Genomic DNA, 20,700 nt, shown 5'->3' on the forward strand with positions numbered 1-20,700 from the left:
CTCCTTGGTGCCATACTCAGTCGAAAGCTGCCTTGATATTGAGGGCAACTACTCTCACCTCTCCTCTAGCATTCAATTCTTCCAGACGTGCTGATCGAGGCTGCTGGCATCTGTAAGTATAAGCAACTTAAGATATTAATGGAAAAATTCATTTAAATTTTAATGTGCAACCTACTGGGCTCCTTGGTGAGAATTAAAGTGGCTCATGTAGACACAAAGCTTTCAACTTTGACAAGCCCAAGTCTATCTAGTATTTCTTCAAAACGCAATCCCGTGAAGAATCAACTCATCTTGCGAATAGAGAGCTATATATGGGCAAATTATGTTATAAGTGAGAGTTATGATCAAAAAGGGTGAGAAAAAAAATCACAATCCTGTTGAAACACATGGAGCTGTGTTTATTTTTAAGAATGAAATATATCAAAATACATTACATTTTCAAACCGAAATGACTAAGGATAGTCACACAAAATCAGTGAGACTTGAAAGATCTATTATATGAACACGTGCACTTTTATAGTGTGTTCAGACCTGATAATTCACACTTACTTGGAGTGAAATTTTCTAATTTTTGATTGAAAAATAACAAGCACTCTTGACAGATCTCACTCCACACAACGAGAAGACAGAATTGGGTAATGATGTGAGGCTCCTTCCTCCCAGTTGAATGGCCTGTTGATGATTCCATGTGAAGCAACGATTTACTTGTACTTCTTTCAATTTAGTATACTGTACTTTCTGCTCACAATGCGGTCGCCTCTTCATTGGGGAGACCAAACGCAGATTCGGTGATCACTTTGCTGAACACCTCTGTTCAGTCAGTAAGTGTGACCCTGAGCTTCCGGTTGCTTGCCATTTTTAATCTCTGATCTCTCTGTCCTTGGCTTCCTACACTGTTCCAATGAAGCTCAACGGAAGCTCGAGGAACAGCACCTCATCTTTCAATTAGGCACTTTACAACCTTCCGGACTCAACATTGATTTCAACAACTTGAGATCATAACCACTGCTCCCATTTTTTCGGACAGCAGATACTGCTGTTGCCATTTACAGCTCCTCTAGACTCATCTTTGGTTTCTTTACTTACCACCCCCTTTTGTCTTGCACCATCATCTCTTATGTCATTTAATAAGTCCTGCCTTCCACCCTATCACAGACCTTCCCTTTTGTTCTTTCCTCCCCTTCTCCCCCATCCCTTCTTTGTTGGCTCCGTACTTGCTTATAAACTGTTAAATCTGTAACTTCTTCCAGGTCATCGAACTGAAACTTTAACTCTGTTTCTCACTCCACGGATGCTGCCTGACCTGCTGAGTATTTCCAGCATTTTCTGTTTTTATTTATTATTGATATTGTTGTGTAAATAAGGGGAAATAGCCTCTTAGCATCTACCCTGTCAAGCCCTCTAAAGATTTTATATGTTTCAATGAGGTCACCTCTCATTCTCCTAAACTCCAGAGAATATAGGCCCATTCTACTCAATCTATCCTCATAGGACATTTACCTCCAATAATATCACAAAATTTGCCATTGACACCAAGCTCTGTAGCAGTGCAATGAGTATAAGGGAGATTAAGAGCATGCAAAGAGATCTGGACCTACTAAGCAGGTTGATTTTGATTTGGAATGAAATATGATTCTTATTTCATATTCAGTGTCAGCTTGGCCAAGTGGTGGTACGCTCATCTCTGAGTCAGAAGGTCAAAAGGTTCAACCCCACTCTCAGACTTGAGCACATAATCGAGGCTGGCACTTCTGTGCATACTGAGGGAGTGCTACACTATCACAAGTGTTGTCTTTCAGATGCGGTATTAAAACCGAGGTCTCGTCTGCCTGTTCAAGTGAACATGTAAACATCCCATGGCATGATTTGAAGATGGGCAGGAAAGGTGTCCTGGCCAACATTTATGCCTCCTCTAAAAAAGATTATTTGGTTCTTTATCCCATTGCAGTTGTTTGGACCTTGCTGTGTGCATTGATTGTCACTTTAGATTACATTACAACAGTGAGGACACTTCAAAAGTAATTCATTGGCTGTGAAGTTCTTTGGGACATCCTGAGGACATGAAAGATGCATAAATGCAAGTTATTTTGTTTCTTTTATGTATATCACTATGAAAGGGTCCTCTTTAGGAGACTAGTGAATAGTGGGACTTGATCATGTTATCAGCCATCCACATAAAGTTGCTCATCAATCTGAAGTTGCCGACAAGCTAATGAAGTACAATGTGCATGAAAGGATCATCAATTTTAAATTTAACAAGTTACTGTAACTTTTCAGATTATTCATGAAGCCACCTTTGGGATATTATGTGGAATTTTAGGCAGCCTACCGTTCAAAAGTAAATTGATGCTTTGGAGAGGTTTCAGGGAAAGATTACTTCATTATCATTTGAGTACTTTCAGCTTTAAGTTATCAACTATGACCCACAGAATGGGACGTGTTTTATTTCTAAAAATAAGGATAGAGAGGAGCTATGATCCAGTTCTTTGAACTACTGAGAGATTTTGGGAAATAGATGAGAGCAAAGATCATTCTTTTTTGTTCAAATCAGTAAAAGTGGAGTGTAGCCTGATGAAACTGGGTCACAAAACAAAACTTTCACATGTTGAAAGCACACTTTATGATTTAAGGATAACTCGCTTCTCCAATGCGTGAGACCGATTTTCATTATCGGCGGGTGGAGGGTGAAGCAATGGCACCACCCGCCGCCCTCAGCAAGAGGCCCAAGCCACCCTAATGGTGGTCGGGCCTCATTTGATCTGATTGGCGAGCTGCCAGCACCGAACCAGGCAGGAAAACCTTCGGCTCCTCGTGATTTAAAGGGAGGGTGGGGCACGAATGGGCTGGCGCCGAACTGGAAGATTTTTTTGGGAGGCCACAAAGTGCATTCTCCTGGCCCTGCCAGAGCAGTCGGCAGCCCTCACTTTGACGGGCCAGTTAGGCCGCTCGACGCCGATTACCAATGGGTGGAGCCTACATGGTGCACACTCCGCCCACTGCAACTTGAAAACCGCATCGGGGCGAGATACCACGATTTGTATGTCTTAACCTGCCTGAAAGAGGTTTCAAATGGCGGGCGGGGGCAGATCGGAAGCGGGAACAAGGCAGTAAGTTCAGCCCGGTGATTTTCGGAGGGCTATTTCCTCGCAGATGCAGTGAAAATCGGCCCTATGAATGAGGACACGAGCACAAAACTAACACACGTCCACTGAGACTAAAGACCAATATGAGAATCATTTGCCCCAGAATACTGGATAATGTGGAGCAGACTCCCAGCAAAAGAAATTAGTGAATTCATTCTATGTTGATTTGCTTTTAAAAGAAGTATCTAGTTAGCAACAGAGCTCAACTATAGAGAAAGATGATCAAACATTCCATGGAATATGATAGTTCATGAATTGCATGTAAATGTCATGTGCTCACAGGTGAATTATATTATATGTAAGGTCAGGAAGAGATTTTGGAATTTTTCTTCATTAGCTTTAAGTGGAAGAAGGAACTATGAAGAGCCTTCTGGCAAGAGATTAATTTAGTTGAGTAGATAGAGCAACATTACTGTCTGGGAGGCAGCATCTCAAAGGTCCAACGAATACTGTTCATTTCATGCCTTCGACCGATGTTCAGAACAGGATGAAAGACACATTACACAGACCAAAAAAGAGCTAATGATGTATAAATAGAGCAGAAAAAGAACAGATTATCCATAGCTGCTAATTTCTGAAAATGAATTTCATGAGAAACAATTTTCAGGTATTTGGCGCTGATGAAATTGGAACATAACTCAGAACTGTATGTTTTGATGGATCAGTAAGGATGAGCTTGGTCTTTATCTACCCATTGATCCTATGCTGGAGATCATTCTGCTAATTTATTGGGAATACCTGTTACAGCAAATTTGATCAATTTCATACCTTTTTTTGTATTATGGAACATCAAGATTTGTGGCACAAAGCTCTAAATTCAAGAATAAATACTATGCAGAATCAGTGGATTTAAGAATGATTTTGGATGTTTTTGGCTCAGAGATTGTGAGAACTTGTCACCAACTCTGAATCTCACACAGAAATAAAGTAAGATTTGCCTCATCTACAGATGAGATTAGAAAGAAAGTGAACATATAAAAGTGAATTGATGGAGAACTGATTGAGAGAGATGCACAGATATTAGGAATAGGATCTAAAAAGTAGTCCTGGTTAGGAGGCCTTCAGCTGAAATTGCAATAAGTGAGAGGAGGCAGGCAGATTGTCACAAAAGAGGACAAAAGAAAGGATGAAATAATGCCGTGTGATGAGTGACCAATTCATTAACATACGTGATACTATTTTAATCAAGCAATAGGTTAACTTTTTCATTAAAATATCAGAGAAAGGAATTTCGTACAGTGCAATTTCAACATACAAGCCTCAGGAAAGACACATGAATTACAAATAAAGACATTTATTTCTCTTCAGGGAAAAAAAAGCTGAATATCAGAGTGTAAGAAATATAGATTATCTGGACCCACAATGACCAGGATTGAAAAAATATATTTTAAGAGATACCAGCTCCTAAAATACCTCTCACAATGCCCTGCAACACATTCATTTTAGTTAGAATTTTTTTTTGGTATCTCAAACATGACAACATTTTTTTCTGCTTTTTTGTGAACTATGAAATGTTTTATCTGCTTTTAAAATGCCAGGAATCAGCCCGCAGCACTTAAATCAATATTAGATTAAAGAGAGATAGTAAGTTGAACATCAAAAACCCCAAGGACTTGTAACATTTCTACAATCTGTGAACTCAGACCAGAGAGCAGGTATACTCTAATTGGGGTACAAGTTACCAATTGCCTAGCCTTTGGCTCTCCATTCACTACGATACTTCTGCAGCTGTCGATTTACTCCCCCTTTGATGTCCTTATCCTCTTTACTCTCTCCCTTCCCAGTTGTTCCCTCCATTATGGTCCCCATGTTCACTCTGTCAAGTTCAAGAGGAATTTCGTACAGTGCAATTTCAACATACAAGCCTCAGGAAAGACACATGAATTACAAATAAAGACATTTATTTCCTGAGGAAGGGGGAAGCCTCCGAAAGCTTGTGGGATTAAAAATAAAATTGTTGGACTATAACTTGGTGTTGTAAAATTGTTTACAATTGTCAACCCCAGTCCATCACCGGCATCTCCACATCAAGTTCAAGAGGCACAGACTTGAGCAAATCTGGCTCACAACTGGTTTAGCCATCCATCAACAGATCTGGCTGGACCACATCAAGTGCTATCAGACCCCTCTCTCCTCTGCTAAAGCCACCCACTACCCCAGGATCTTCCCGAAGAGCAAAGATAAACCCTAGCTTCTTTTCTCCATACCATCCATCTCCTTAAACCCCTTAAACATCCTTGAAGTTATGTCTTACTGTATATCGCGTTACGTCGCGTCTACAGCATAGAATCAGGCCATTTGACCCAACTGGCCTATGCTGGCATTTATGCTCCACACGAGCTTCCTCCCTCCCTATTTCATCTAACCCTATCCGCATACCTCTCTATTCCTTTCTCCCTAGTGTGCTTATCTAGCTTCCCCTTAAATGTATCTATGCTATTTGCCTCAATTACTCCTGTGGTACCGCATTCCACATTCTTACCACTCTTAGGGCAAAGAAGTTTCTCGTGAATCCCCTATTGGATTTATTAGTGACTATCATATATTTATGACCTCTAGTTTTGGACTCACCCACAAGTGAAAACATTTTCTTTACATCTACCCTATCAAACCCTTTTATAATCTTAAAGACCTCTATCAGGTTACCTCTCAGCCTTCTCTTTTCTAGAGAAAAGAGCCCCTTTCTGTTCAGCCTTTCCTCTCTGTTCTGGTATCATTCTTGTGATTCTTTTTTCCATCTTCGCCAATGCCTCTATATTATTTTTATATAATATAGAGGCCAGAACTGTGCAGAGTACTCCAAGTGTGGTCTAATCAAGGTTCTATGCAAGTTCAACATAACTTCTCTGCTTTTCAATCCTCTAGAAATGAACCCCAGTGCTTGGTTTGCCTTTTTTATGGCCTTATTAAAGTGCATCGTTATTTTTAGTGATTTGTTTATCTGTACCCCGAGATCCCTTTGTTCCTGTACCCCATTTAGACTCTTATTATCCAAGCAGTATGTGGCCTCCTTATTCTTCCTACCAAAATGCATCACCTCACATTTGTCTATATTGAAACTGTAGTTTCTCTCCTATCTCCTCCCATTCCCTCTATAAGTTCATCCTGTCCATGAGACCCACCTCCTATTCCCTTGTCCCCATTCCCATTAAGCGGGTGACCACCCAATTTCTCTTCCTGGCCCCCATTTTAGCTGGCATTGTAAACAGATCCCTCTCCTCAGGTACTGTCATCCTCCCTTTCAAAATAGTCGTCATCATTCCCTCAAAAAACCCAATCTCAAACTCTCTGTCTTTGCAAACTACAGTCCCTTCTCCAAACCCCCTTTCCTCTCCAAAGTCCTTGAATGTGTTGTCACCTCCCAAATCTGTGCCCATCTTTCCCGCAATTCCATGTTTGAATTTCTCCAGTCAGGTTTCCAATCCTGCCACAGCACTAAAACAACCCTAATCACGTCCATAAATCATATCCTCTGTGACTGTGACCCTAGTTCAATATCTCTCCTCGAACTCTCGGCAGCCTTTGACACAGTCGATCACAACATTCTTCAAAATCTCTCCTCCACTGTCCAGATCAGCTCTCTTTTGGTTTCACTCTTACCTATCAAATCGTAGCCAGCAATGTCTTCTCTCCCTGCCTCAGCATCATTACCTCTGGAGTCCTTCAAAGATCTATCCTTGGCCCATTCCTTTTCCTCATCTACATGATGCCTCTTTGCGACATCATCCGGAGACTTGGGGTCAGCTTCCATACACAACAACAACAACAACTTGCATTTATATAGTGCCTTTAATGTAGTAAAATGTCCCAAGGTGCTTCACAGGAGCATTATCAAACAAAATTTGACACCAAGCCACATAAGGAGATATTAGAACAGGTGACCAAAGAGGTAGGTTTTAAGGAGTGTCTTAAAGGAGGAGAGAGATGTAGAGGTGGAGAGGTTTAGAGAGGGAATTCCAGAGCTTAGGGCCTGGGCAGCTGAAGGGACAGCCGCCAATGGTGGAGCGCTTAAAATCGGGGTTGGGTAAGAGGCAAGGATTGGAGGGGCGCAGAGATTTCAGAGGGTTGTAGGGCTGGAGGAGGTTACAGAGATAGGGAGGGGCGAGGCCATGGAGGGATTTGAAAACCAGGATGAGAATTTTAAAATCGAGGTGTTCCCGGACCAGGAGCCAATGTAGGTCAGTGAGCACATGGGTGATGGGAGAACAGGACTTGGTGTGAGTTAAGATATGGGCAGCAGTTTTGGATGAGATCATGTTTATGGAGGGTGGAAAATGGGAGGCTGGCAAGGACAGCATTGGAATAGTCAAGACTAGAGGTAACAAAGGCATGGATGAGGGTTTCAGCAGCAGATGAGCTGAGGCAGGGGCAGAGACGGGCGATGTTACCGATTGTTCAGAACCTGGGCGTATTATTCAACCCTGAGCTGAACTTCTGACCCCATATCCTCTACGTCACAAAGACTGGCTACTTCCACCTCCATAATATCGCCCACCTTTGAATCTTCCTCAGCTCATCTGCTGCTAAAACTCTCAGCCATGGCTTCGTCACCTCCAGACTCAACTATTCCAGTGCTCACCTGGCTGGCCTCCCATTCTCCATCCTAATAAACTCTGCGTTCCTCCAACTCTGGCCTCCGCACTCCCTTCGCTTCACCACTGGCAACCAAGTCTTCAGCTGTCTAGGCCCTAGGCTCTGGAATTCCCTCCCTAAACCTCTCTATCTCTCCACATCCCTCTCCTCCTTTAAGACACTCCTTAAAACTCACCTCATTGATCAAGCTTTTAGCCACCCCTCCCAATATCTTCTTCTTTGGCTCAGCATCCAGTTTTGTCTGATTACACCTCTGTGAAGCACCTTGGGCACTACATGAATGCACGATATATATAAAATAAATATATATAATTCAAAAGTAGGTCCACACGATTAAAATATTGCTCGAGGAATAAGAGTGAGCCAGTTCTATGTTTCTAAAATACTTAACACATGGATAAGCATACTTTGTCTTTGACTAGCTTTGCCTAATCTGTTCCTCTCAAAAAGTAACTCACATTCTGCATACTCAGGTAATTCTGGGTTTTTCACAAAATATTCTTCATCCCTTGAGGCACAAAGGAAGACAAAATCCAATTACACGCATCATTGAAATTCTATGCTAGTGTTTATAGAATCTCTGACCTCACCATAGTTTGTTAGTGTTACAAAAATCACTATTACACAATTGAGTGGTGCTGTATGTGTTATGACATTATCCTTTTAATTCTGGGAAAACTAGGTTTGAATCCAGCATAGGTTGATGGGTGAAATCTTCACCAAGTGTAAGCATCCAAAATCAAATGTCTTTGAGCTGTCTCTTTCCAGTTCTTTGTGACTCTCAGTCCCCCGTAGATAAAGCCCAATGATTTGACACTTGGGTCTATTTTGTCCCTCCCAAGAGATAAGCACAAGTATAAATCAGTGTTCGTTGCCTTATACTCACATCTAGTTTGTTGCTAAAATGAACAAACAGAGAAAGATATAACCTATTGGTGTAGTAATGGGTTTTCCTGGCAGGTTGGGACACAGCAAAAAGAGCTTTACTCTTCATCAAGCTATGCTGTACCTGACCTGAGTGCTTGATGCAGACTTCAGTGAAAAAGTCGAATGGATTCCCAGTGCTAACATCGCTTACCTTGACAAACAAAGAATTCACAAAGAAAAAAAATTACTGCACAACAATGAAAGCTGAAATTCATGTTGAAATTCAAATCTAATCGCCACACAAAATTTCAGGGAAAATTTTCTTTAAAATGAAAGCTCACTTCCCAGAAAACCATTTTTTTCCCACTCAGAGAGATCAGAGAAGAAAAGTAAGATGTCTGACATATGTTTATTTTTTAAAACACTTGTGTTCTTGTTGGTTCCAGCCAACTGACAAGCACTGCAATGGTATCATGATTCACAAACTGGACAACATACGGATCCAGAAATAAAACATTATCTTACTTCAATTTAAATTTAGTCCAGTGTTACAAGTTTCATGGCTGCCTTAGAAATTCTCTCAGGTACAATGCTTAAAGTCATTCCCCCAAGTGGTCCGAACATCTTAGGTTCATGAGTGTGCCCATACTACCAAATATCTAGTTATACAGTAACATGACCCAAAGGTATAACAATAGAACTCCCTTGTGATCTGAACACGATATCACTTCTTTTGTATGTGCCCTCATCTAATCTTTCTGAAGACAGACTGAAACCCTTTAGTCAGACTAGGCAAGGTACGAATCATCAAGCTGCTTTATTTTCCAGATAGCAAATTAATGTACAGAGTAACATTTGTAATCAAATCTCACCACGATTCAGCTAAATACAGAACCCTTCTTAAGAACAAGAAAAATAATAAAATACTATGCTATCCCTGTTACACTATCTCTGTCAGCAAACTCGCTATCCATTGGAAAAGAAAATTGGGTATGGTGTAAAACAGGCTACAAATTCGCTATGAGCCCATTCCGTACTACTGGCGGAGACCAATTTCACCCCCGTTAGCTTAGTGACTTGGATGGAAATTGATGACCTGTCCCGTGATATCAATCACAGTTTGTGTCCTGGAGTCCCTCCATTGGTTGCATTTGAAGACATGATTTCCGTCCAGCCTAGAAACCGCACTAACATCTGCGAATGCAGTGTTCTTATTGTACGAATTGCCACCTGGGAATAATCTGTGCTCGGTCTGAACTCGAGGCCCCCATTCCAGTCAATGGAGGTGCTCTAGTAGGCTGGTGACATCTTAGAGCAACCTGCAAGCAATGGAGACCTGGTCCCCACCTGGTCTGGTGGGTTTTCATGGATATCAGAAAATTGATATATAAAAAACAAACAAGACCTTTGCAAGTATATGTTTTTCCCTCTATAAAATGGGGAATACTTTCAAGATGTTCTCCCCTAGATTTTTCTTCCCCTTTAATTACAGTCATGATTTTTTTTTAAAACCTGCTTTGCTTTCTGTTGTGCACTTGGCACCTCGTAGTCACAGCACTGAAAACTGCAGCAAGCACAGAACACAACTAATTACTTTTCATTTAATTTCTGGAATGTTTTCTCATACCCAGATTTAAAGAGTGGGAATTGCTGATGAAATTGGTCACCTGCTGAATCAATCACTCACTGACAGGCTTGCTGAGCAGGAGGAAAGAGAGATGAGTATGGTGGAGAAATTTCTCCCTCTACTGCTCAAATTCCTACACTGCAAGGATCTAACTGCCCGGTGTTAAGAGTGTAACTTAGAACAGTATTTTACATTTCTTTAAATCACTTCTACCACAAATAGAATTTTGAAATGAACTACTGCTTTATCTCTATTTCTTTTGTTCTTAATTTCTGGTGATTGTTTTTTTTACTCATCAAGGTGAGCAATGTTGCTGCTGCAAAATGGAACACATTCTCATTTTGGATACACAGTGTCAGCATCAATCATTTCCAGGTCAGGTACAGCAGAGCAAAATGTAGAGTAAAGCTCCCTTTACTCTCCCACAACAATATGCAGCTCCCTAACTGCAGAAGATTATCCCTTGCTACCCCAGTGTGATATTTTTCCATTTCCCTTACCAGCCATCCTGTGACCTCTCAGAGTGAGATTGGCAAACTAATGCCAATTACTGCCTTGTTTGAGGCAGCTTTGTGCTATGATCCATGATTGTACAGAACTGGACTGACACTGTCCAAGCTTGCAATCAGCTGACATGGTTCCAATCATTTGAGTATCCCATGACACCTGCTGGTGAGATCCTTCCTGTTCCATTTTCATTCCATTTGTATCGTTCATATTAGTTTGTAGTTACAGACTCCTTATATTGCAAGGTTATACAGGTTGTCTCATAGAATTACATAGAAGTTACAGCACAGAAACAGGCCATTCGGCCCAACTGGTCTATGCCGGTGTTTATGCTCCACATGAGCCTCTTCCCACCCTATTTCATCTCACCCTATCAGCATATCCTCCTATTCCTTTTTCCCTCATGTACTTATCTAGCTTCCCCTTAAATGCATCTATGCTGTTCGCCTCAACTACTCCTTGTGACAGCAAGTCTCACGTTCTAAACATTCTCTGGGTAAAGTAGTTTCTCCTGAATTCCTATTGGATTTATTAGTGACTATCTTATATTTATGTCTCCTAGTTTTGGACTCCCCACAAGTGGAAACATCTTCTCTCTGTCTCCCATATCAAACCCCTTCATAATTTTAAAGACCTCTATTAGATCACCCCTCAGCCTTCTCTTTACTAGAGAAAAGAGCCTCAGCCTGTTCAATCTTTCCTGGTATCAATGACCTTCTTCACACGCCATCCATTTCTGTCCACTATTTCGCTCTATGTTCATTAAGTTTTTTTTAGAATTGTTGCACATTGGTCTCCTTCATATCCATTGATACGGAAACATAAATCTACTTTCAGTTTTTGAAAGACACAAGGGTAGATTTTGACTTTGTGCGATAGTGTAAAACAGGTGGTAGCAAATTGGCAGCCCATTTTACATCACTCCTGATTTTTATTTCCATTGACATGGATTCGCAAGTCTGAGATCCAATTCGAGCATCCAACCCGGGATCTCAGCCTCCTCAGACATTGCTTATCTGTGAGGTTTGCAAAACTACTTCTGTCTCTCTACCTCCGTGGTTGGGGCTACAAGTGTGCGGGATGCAAACATCACCTGTGCAGTTGGACCCTTGCACTCTCCCTCTGATTTAGTTCCTTCTTGGCCTCCATGGCAACCAGGATTCTCAGGGGGAAAGTCATAATTGACTGGTTTTCAGGCAGTTTCAGTGGTGGTGGTGGGGGGGGGGGGGGAAGAACGGGGAAAAGGCATCAAGAGAAATGTTCATTGATCTTTTACAGTTGATATGCTAACACTATGCCCTACAGATAACAGAGGTAGACTCACTATTTGTGAAATGAAGCATAAGTGACAACAATAGAGCTACCCACAAATAATCGCACAGTTTCATGCCAATGTATAGACATACACCATTCACTGCATCAAGGCAACAAGGGATGCCTGTTTTATACAAGGGAGAACTCCAATGGTGCCCAAAGTGTGGGAGAAGTCATAGTGAATGATGTTATAAGGATGCAAGGACCTCATTCCTGGGTGGGCGATTCTCTGGCATTGTGAAACAGAGAGCAGAAAACAGCACTGGTGCATTCTAGGGCACTTCTCCACTGCTTCCTCTCCGGCGTGAGAAGAGTGAAAGATCCAGGCCAATGTGTTCAAGGGAGATCTTGATTCCTGTACTGTCAGGTTTCACACTTTGACTGCTCATTCAAAAGTTAACCAGAATGAATCTGTTTTCCCTCAGATATATTTAAAACACCAGTTTAGTTGGCCCTGTCGGCTATAACAACAAAAACTTGTATTTATATGCATGGGAGTATCAGGGGCACAGGTTCAATCATTACTAAACTGGCAATCTCTCCAGCAATGCTGTGAACAGATATCAAGTGATGGTCAAGGCAGGGATAAAATCAGAAGCATTGTTATCTTCAGGCTGGTCTTGTGAACTTACTAGCAGTCAACATTAGCTGAAAACTGACAATCAATTCCACAGTTCAACCCCCTCCTGGCCCTCCCAAGCCAGAGGTGGTGTGTGCCCTAGACAGTCCAGAAGTACTGGAGAGTCAATGGAGGGATCTGATGCCATCAAAAAAATAAATGAAAGGAAAGGGGCGTCTTAGTTTACTGACATGGAATAATCCAGCTAAGAACCAGTGCTTCAGCTAATATTTGGGTTCTGAACTGAACGAATTAATGTGCTCCCACTCTTGACTCTCCAGCCCTCTTATGCATCTCTGAGCGGAGGGTTATAGAATGGCATTAGTAGAAGCCTTGCAGAAAGTCGTGTGCCTTTGCTATCAGTTGGAGTATGACTTATGCATAGCTGCCAACCATCCGGTTTTTACTTGGATAGCCAGTGTTTATGGGCCCTGTCCATGCTTGTGGCCTGGAATTCGAGGTCCTCACCCCCATCCCACTCCCCGAGTCCAGTGGCTAATACATCGGACAGGTTCCACTCCTCCTCTGCACGTGCTTCCAGTGCCAATGGCCCGGATTGTATACCGGAGCTGGAAATCCCAATCCCCCTATAATTCCGGCGTCCGGTATACCCAGGGCAATGCATTATTTTTGGCCGATCGACAGTCCATTTCAAAATGCTGTAAAAGGTACCGAAAAAGTGTCAATAATCGACATTTCCTGGGGTGGCACATCCCCAGACCTACCGTTCCCCCCGCCATCTCCCCTCCCACCCTGCAGAAGATAAATTTTGCAGAATCAGAGCTCACTTTTCCCTTCAAAAATGACTAAATCTACCATTGCAAAAACTGTGCTTTTGTAGTTTCGTTTTTTTAACCCAAAACACGAATAAAAATCTTGAAATCCAATGTAATAAAAAGGAATTTAACTTATTTTGTTGTCTTGAAGCAGTGGCCTTGGTCGTAGGCCTTTATTCAGTTGCATGCTGTGTTTTTAGATGTCAGCTTTTTTGTGGCTGTGTTAACTTTTATGAGTTATATAGGTTGGCATATATGTATCAGTTTAACAAAACTGCTTCCCCTCAACACACAGCCAGGTTTCAATATTTACTGTTTTTGCAGCCAAAGTATGGCTGTTATCTGCCCAAAATAATAATGACTGTGCCACTATCTTTTTATATTTCCCCATTTAACCACAGGATGCTGTACGTGCTACTCCTGGCCTGTGGTGTGTGTGATTCTCCTGGTCTGTGGTGTATGTGATTCTCCTGGTCTGTGGTGTGTGTGATTCTCCCGACCTGAGGTGTGAGTGATTCTCCTGGTCTGAGGTGCATGTGATTCTCCTGGTCTGTGGTGTGTGTGATTCTCCCGACCTGAGGTGTATGTGATTCTCCTGGTCTGTGGTGTGTGTGATTCTCCTGGTCTGTGGTGTGTGTGATTCTCCTGGTCTGTGGTGTGTGTGATTCTCCTGGTCTGTGGTGTGTGTGATTCTCCTGGTCTGTGGTGTGTGTGATTCTCCTGGTCTGAGGTGTATGTGATTCTCCTGGTCTGTGGTGTGTGTGATTCTCCTGGTCTGTGGTGTGTGTGATTCTCCTGGTCTGTGGTGTGTGTGGAATGAGTGAACAGCAGGAAATGCAAACCATGAACTATACCATGAATCAGATCAACCCTGGTGTCTGCCAAGGCCAGCCTAACAAGCCACTAGAAGCTGTGCCATGGATGCCCAGTATTACTCACTTGATTTTTAACATAATGTAAATTATTTCAAAATTCCATTTAAGATGTTCCTATTAAGTTAAATTCAGCACACAAAGGGATATCCATACACCACACAAGCTACATGGGAATGCTTGGGACAAGAAGGGTGCTAAATTGGGTCGTGTAGCGCCCATTGTTTCGGCGCTACACGGTCTCACTGACATCCAAGATGGCGTCTTGGATGCACACGCACGTTTCCTGCGTGAGGTGCGCCAGACGCCATGTTGGTATAGGAGTTTGCGCAGGCGCAGATAACGAACGCTGGAATCATGTAAAGTAGGGAGAAAACGGCTTCAATCAGTGTACAACGCTGATTTAAAGTGATAGACACTATTTTGGGACTTATCACTCAACTCAATGCACAGTCTTAACCCTGACCATCTGAACGTGTCTTAGAGTGCCTGGAGGACCCCCCCCACCGGCGCTATTTAAAGGGACCATGCAGGATTTACAGGTTAGTGGCTGGATTATTGCTTCTGGCTGCCGAGACGTTTGTAACCATTTTTGGAGGTCTCCTAGACTTCAATACTATGACGCGGGGACATAGCCTAACATTTAGTGCCAGGACGTGCAGGAGTGAAGTTAGGAAATGCTTCTACAAGCAAAGGGTGGGAGACGTTTGGAACGCTATTCAGCAGACGGCAGTTGATGCTAGCTCACTTGTGAATGTTAAATCTGAGATTGATAGATTTATGTGAACCAAGGGTATTAAGGGATACGGGGCTAAGACGGGTGTATGGAGTTCGGTCACAGGTCCACCATGATCTCATTGAATGGTGGAACAGACTCGAGGGGTTAAATGCCACGGCCACTTGCTGTCTCTTGATATGCGGCACTTTCTCCTGCAAGAAAGCAGGACGTGTGCCTGGGTGATGTGCCTGTCATGGTTGAATAGCTGCCAGTGTGTGTGGCCTGTGAGTTGTTGGTGGGCGGCTTGAAACAGTGGCAATGTGTAAGGGTGAGAGGAAGCATCTGATTGGAAGAGCTGAGTACTGATGGAAAGAGTTTGTTGGTAGGTGGGGGATGAGGGTTTAGTGCATGGTGCAGTTGGTAGGAGACGCCACTTGACAGTTGACCTCACTCACCTTGACCACTCATGTCAAAGCATTGAACTTCTTCCTGCACTGTATCCATGTTCATGATGCTGTGCGCCTGGCAGTGACTTTGTCCCCCTCTGCCTCCCACTGCCTTTTGAGTATATGTCTGGAGGATCTCTTGCCCCCCGCTCCCCCCTGCGGATATTGGATGTCCCTCTTTCTGTCCTCCTTTTGCACCCAAGGTCTCTAGTGCATCAACAGAGAACCTTGATGCATGCACTCTCGCAGGCCTGGTACCAACTCAGATCGGCAGATTGGTGAGGTCTGGTGTGCAGATTGGAGGATGTGGGATTTAGTGGTGCACAATCTTTATTCAATGTTTTAACGTAACTCATCAGTGTGTAAACATAGGGATGGGATCTGCATCTGTGTTTTACGTGTACGATGTCTGATCTTTGTACAGACAACATGCAGACAGTAGTCTGTTATTTTCAGCAAATAACAGGTACAAGTTACCTTTAAGAGATTTCTAAGAAACATTCTCCCTTTAAGAGTTTGAGCTCCCTCTGGTGGTGGAAGGTGTGAATTACATTTATTGCAGGTGCAAGGCCTGGAAAGGAACGCTGATTGCAGGCAAGTGCTCCCTTGGGTCCAAACTTGTGACTTGCCGGCCCAGGGTCCGTCGAGCGCAGGGTGTTAGCACATTGTGTTACCACCGCCCAAAATGGACCCTTTTCCAATTTTTCCCCCAAGGTTTTTTATTCAAGGCAGCAATTTTGATTAGCCAATCCCTGACACAGAGAGAGAGAGAGAGAGATGGAGAAGGGTCAAAGGTCAGGTTTTTGGCTTCCTGTCTGGCTGGAGAAGAAAGCAGTTTAACAAGTTTGAATTGGGAGACAGTCACTGAGGCAGAGAGCTCTTGCACTCCCAAATCCCCCTCCTCCCCCTCATCAACATGCTGCCTCTTAGCGACATCTTCTGCAGACATGGAATTAGCTTCCACACTGATGATGTCCAGCTCTACCTCTCCACCTGCTCCACTGACCTCTCCACTGCCTCTGTGTTGGCAGACACATTGTCCGACACCCAGTCTTAGATGAGCCTGAATTTTCTCCAAATAAACATTAGCCCCAACCACAAACTCTGTATCCTTGCCACCGATTCCATCCCCTTTTTTGAGCACTGAATCAGGATGAACCAGACTGTTCACAACCTCGGCGTTCTATTAAATCCTGACCTGAGCTTCTGACCCCATGGAGACAATTTAAGGATGAGTGGGATCGATGAGATCAGGAAGCCGCCTGGCCCTCTGCAGTGTGAGACCTGGGATATTTTAACTCCTGGGCCTCACCTACATGATCAGAGTCAGTCTCCTGCCCGAACCCAGTGGGAAGAACTACGTGGCTGGTGGGCGAGTGTGGGATTTCGGGTGGCAGGAGGCTGCTGCCGGGATCCTGATCGAGTGTTACCCGGCACTAAGGTAAATGTTTGGGAGTCGGTTCAGATTGGCGGAGAGGCCCGAGAATTCCTTGTGGGGCCTGGAAGAGCATTCATGCTCCACAGTGAAGCAGAAAAACATTTAAGCACACCTATCTTTCTGGGCCTCTTCTGGACCTGTTCCTGATAGGTTTGGCCCAGTAGGGAAGCCACAAGGTCTTCCCAGCGCAAGCCTGGGCCTAAGACTGCAGTTGGATCCCGATGGCATCATTGGAGCCTGATCTACATATTTAAAGCAGAACCCCACTGCCTACCAGTTAGAGCCCTGCTCGTCAGCTAAAAGAGAGCAGGTTAGGCAGTGGGATCGGAGGGGATAAGTCGCACTGATCATTCGCACAGTTTCTGCCAGGGTGGGGGGGGGAGGGTTAAAATTCACCCCATATCCTCTCCATCACAAAGAGCCTGCTTCCCCCTTTGTAATATTTCCTGCCTCCGCCCCTTTTCTTCATTGGGCCAGCTTTGTGCCTGTAGCCAAGAGTAAAGTGTTTACATGTGATCTCACCCGGGGAGGCAGTAACGACACTACAATAGCAGAGAGACAGTCATGATAGGATAATCGGACATGGACTCAGTTTGGAGCTGGGTTGAATGACCAAATGGACTTTTCCCCCTTTGGACACTTTGTTCTTTTTGCTCTGGGTTCGGGACGGTTCCTGTTCTTGCTCCTGGTCACTGTAGAGTGACTGGAGAATGGAAATTGCTGAAAAGTGTGTGTGTATATATGAGAACCTCATGTGTGGCAGCATCAGGCTCAGCAGTAATGCCCCTGTAAATGAATGGCTTGCCAACACTCACTGTCTAAGCTCACACATGAAGAATGGTCATTTGGAGGAGATGATTGTGGAACTGTACCCAGCAAGGCCTCAGAACCTTCAGGAGAGGAAGTGAAGACAACTGAAAGGAAATAATTACACATTAATAAGCCTTACCGCATCCTGAGGCTTATTCAGAGTGGGTTTCCTGAAGGTTTATGTGTTGTGGTGAGTCTTTCCAGCGACAAGCTTTTTCCTTTCCAAATCGAATCAGAGGACTTTGCATTGGTTGCAGTGCTACTAATTGTACATCTGAGGTGAAAGAGATGTCACTTCCCATGGACTGTGGCCTGTCCTGACTGACTGACTGACTGACCAGCTTTATCGTTGTGAACACATTCCCTGGAGGTGCTGGTGACATCTGTCAACTGCTGTAAAAAAGTTGAACTATCTGAATCTGAGCCCGACGCTTCAGCGTTTCATTCCATGAGAATCTATACTTTGCGTGTCTGTTTTCTCCTTCCTGCCTCACTTTTTTTATTTGTTCATGGGATGTGGGCGTCGTTGGCAATGCAAGCATTTATTGCCCTTGAGAAGGTGGTGGTGAGCCGCCTTCTTGAACCGCTGCAGTCCATGTGGTGAAGGTTCTCCCACAGTGCTGTTAGGTAGGGAGTTCCAGGATTTTGACTCAGCGACGATGAAGGAACGGTGATATATTTCCAAGTCGGGATGGTGTGTGACTCGGAGGGGAACGTGCAGGTGGTGTTGTTCCCACGTTCCTGCTGCTCTTGTCCTTCTAGGTGATAGAGGTCGCGGGTTTGGGAGGTGCTGTCGAAGAAGCCTTGGCGAGTTGCTGCGTTGCATCCTGTGGATGGTACACACTGCAGCCACTGTGCGCCGGTGGTGAAGGGAGTGAATGTTTAGGGTGATGGATGGGGTACCAATCAAACAGGCTGCTTTGACCTTCTGCCTCCTCGACACCCCGGCCTTATTCCCTGACAAACTAAGTTTCTTGGTTAGGGAAAGCGACTAGAGAAGATACTGGCAGTCCCTTGATCTTAAAATAGCTGATGTATGTGTTATCTCAGTGTGTAAAAAAAAGAAGCGTTATCATTGGGCAGTTTTATTGCCTTGCTCTCCAGCCCCACACATCTGCTCAACTAATTTCCCTCTGTTGCTGTGGGCTCATGTCTCTCTCGACAGGCTGACAGCCTCCCTTTGTTTCAACTTGTGCTTCCTTCGCTACAATCAATGATGATGAACACCTCGCTATGGCCATCCCCACACCTCCACTACTCGCCTTTAAACAGCCACCCAACCTCAAACAAACCATCGTTCGCAGCAAATTACCTAGCTTTCAAGAGAACAGCGTCCACGACACCACACAACCCTGCCACGGTAACCTCTGCAAGACATGCCAGATCATCGACACAGATACCACCATCACACGAGAGGACACCACCCACCAGGTGCATGGTTCATACTCCTGTGACTCGGCCAACGTTGTCTACCTCATACGTTGCAGGAAAGGATGCCCCAGAGCATGGTACATTGGCGAGACCATGCAGACACTGCGACAACGGATGAACGGACACCGCGCAACAATCGCCAAACAGGAGGGTTCTCTCCCTGTCGGGGAACACTTCAGCAGTCAAGGACATTCAGCCACCGACCTTCGGGTAAGCGTTCTCCAAGGCGGCCTTCGAGACACACGACAACGCAAAATCGTCGAGCAGAAATTGATAGCCAAGTTCCGCACCCATGAGGACGGCCTCAACCGGGATCTTGGGTTCATGTCACACTACACGTAACCCCACCAGCGAACAAATGTTATCTGTTTTTAATATAACGGGTCATTGACTGTCTTCCTTATCTCTCTCTTTTTTTGGGGGTTTGTATATTCGGTGGCCTTTTTAGGTGACACCTTTCTGTCTGCTCACTGTGATTGCCTTGGCAACGGGCAGTAATCACCAGGCATTGTTCTGTGATTTTAAAATGCGAAGGATTCGAAAATGTCATTTCCACACCGCCTGAGGAAGGAGGAAGCCTCCGAAAGCTTGTGGAATTAAAAATAAAATTGTTGGACTATAACTTGGTGTTGTAAAATTGTTTACACTCAATGTGGCATTCAACAGCGGCTATGGCACTGGTCACCGCCGAATCAGAGGTGAAACTTGTGCACCCCTTTCTCTCCCCCGCCTTCAACTCATTACAGGCACAGAAATTGGCTTTGGTTCCCAATTGTTGTCAAAGCTACCATTCTGTTCATGTTGAGGCAGATGGGTGTCTCTCCAAAAATGAGTGAGTTGAGGATAGCAAAAGATAAGTAGAAATCAGAGAAATGAGAAGACAAAGGAAAAGAGAAAATGGAGAGATGAAGAGAAGTAAAAGAGAAGTGGAAGAATGAGAGTCATGGGGGTAAATTTTAACACCCGAGAACAGGTGGATTGGAGATGGGTGGGAGGTTAAATAAAAATCGCAGTGTCTGAGGTAAGGAGAGCGGACTTGGTTGGAGTTTGGGATGGAGCGTCAGAGCACCAGATGAGATAAAGAGCGAGGCCCTGGGAGTAGGCTTCAATCGGAGGGGATAAAGAGCGAGGCCCTGGGAGCAGGCCTCAATCGGAGGGGATAAAGAGCGAGGCCCTGGGAGTAGGCCTCAATCGGAGGGGATAAAGAGCGAGGCCCTGGGAGTAGGCTTCAATCGGAGGGGATAAAGAGCGAGGCCCTGGGAGTAGGCCTCAATCGGAGGGGATAAAGAGCGAGGCCCTGGGAGTAGGCCTCAATCGGAGGGGATAAAGAGCGAGGCCCTGGGAGCAGGCCTCAATCGGAGGGGATAAAGAGCGAGGCCCTGGGAGTAGGCTTCAATCGGAGGGGATAAAGAGCGAGGCCCTGGGAGTAGGCCTCAATCGGAGGGGATAAAGAGCGAGGCCCTGGGAGCAGGCTTCAATCGGAGGGGATAAAGAGCGAGGCCCTGGGAGCAGGCCTCAATCGGAGGGGATAAAGAGCGA

At 44.3% G+C, this 20,700-nt stretch overlaps 1 long non-coding RNA gene across 1 annotated transcript in view; it reads left to right on the top strand.

The window, feature by feature from the left end:
• The window catches only part of LOC137334869 (uncharacterized), a 28,616-nt gene extending 9,558 nt beyond the window's left edge, over positions 1 to 19,058 (top strand). The window contains exon 3 of the long non-coding RNA XR_010966261.1: positions 18,896 to 19,058. This is a non-coding gene — a long non-coding RNA (uncharacterized lncRNA). The remainder of the gene's footprint in view (positions 1 to 18,895) is intronic.
• The last annotated feature ends 1,642 nt before the right edge of the window (positions 19,059 to 20,700 follow it).

Source organism: Heptranchias perlo, chromosome 18 (assembly GCF_035084215.1).
Source record: "Heptranchias perlo isolate sHepPer1 chromosome 18, sHepPer1.hap1, whole genome shotgun sequence".
NCBI lineage: Eukaryota > Metazoa > Chordata > Chondrichthyes > Hexanchiformes > Hexanchidae > Heptranchias > Heptranchias perlo.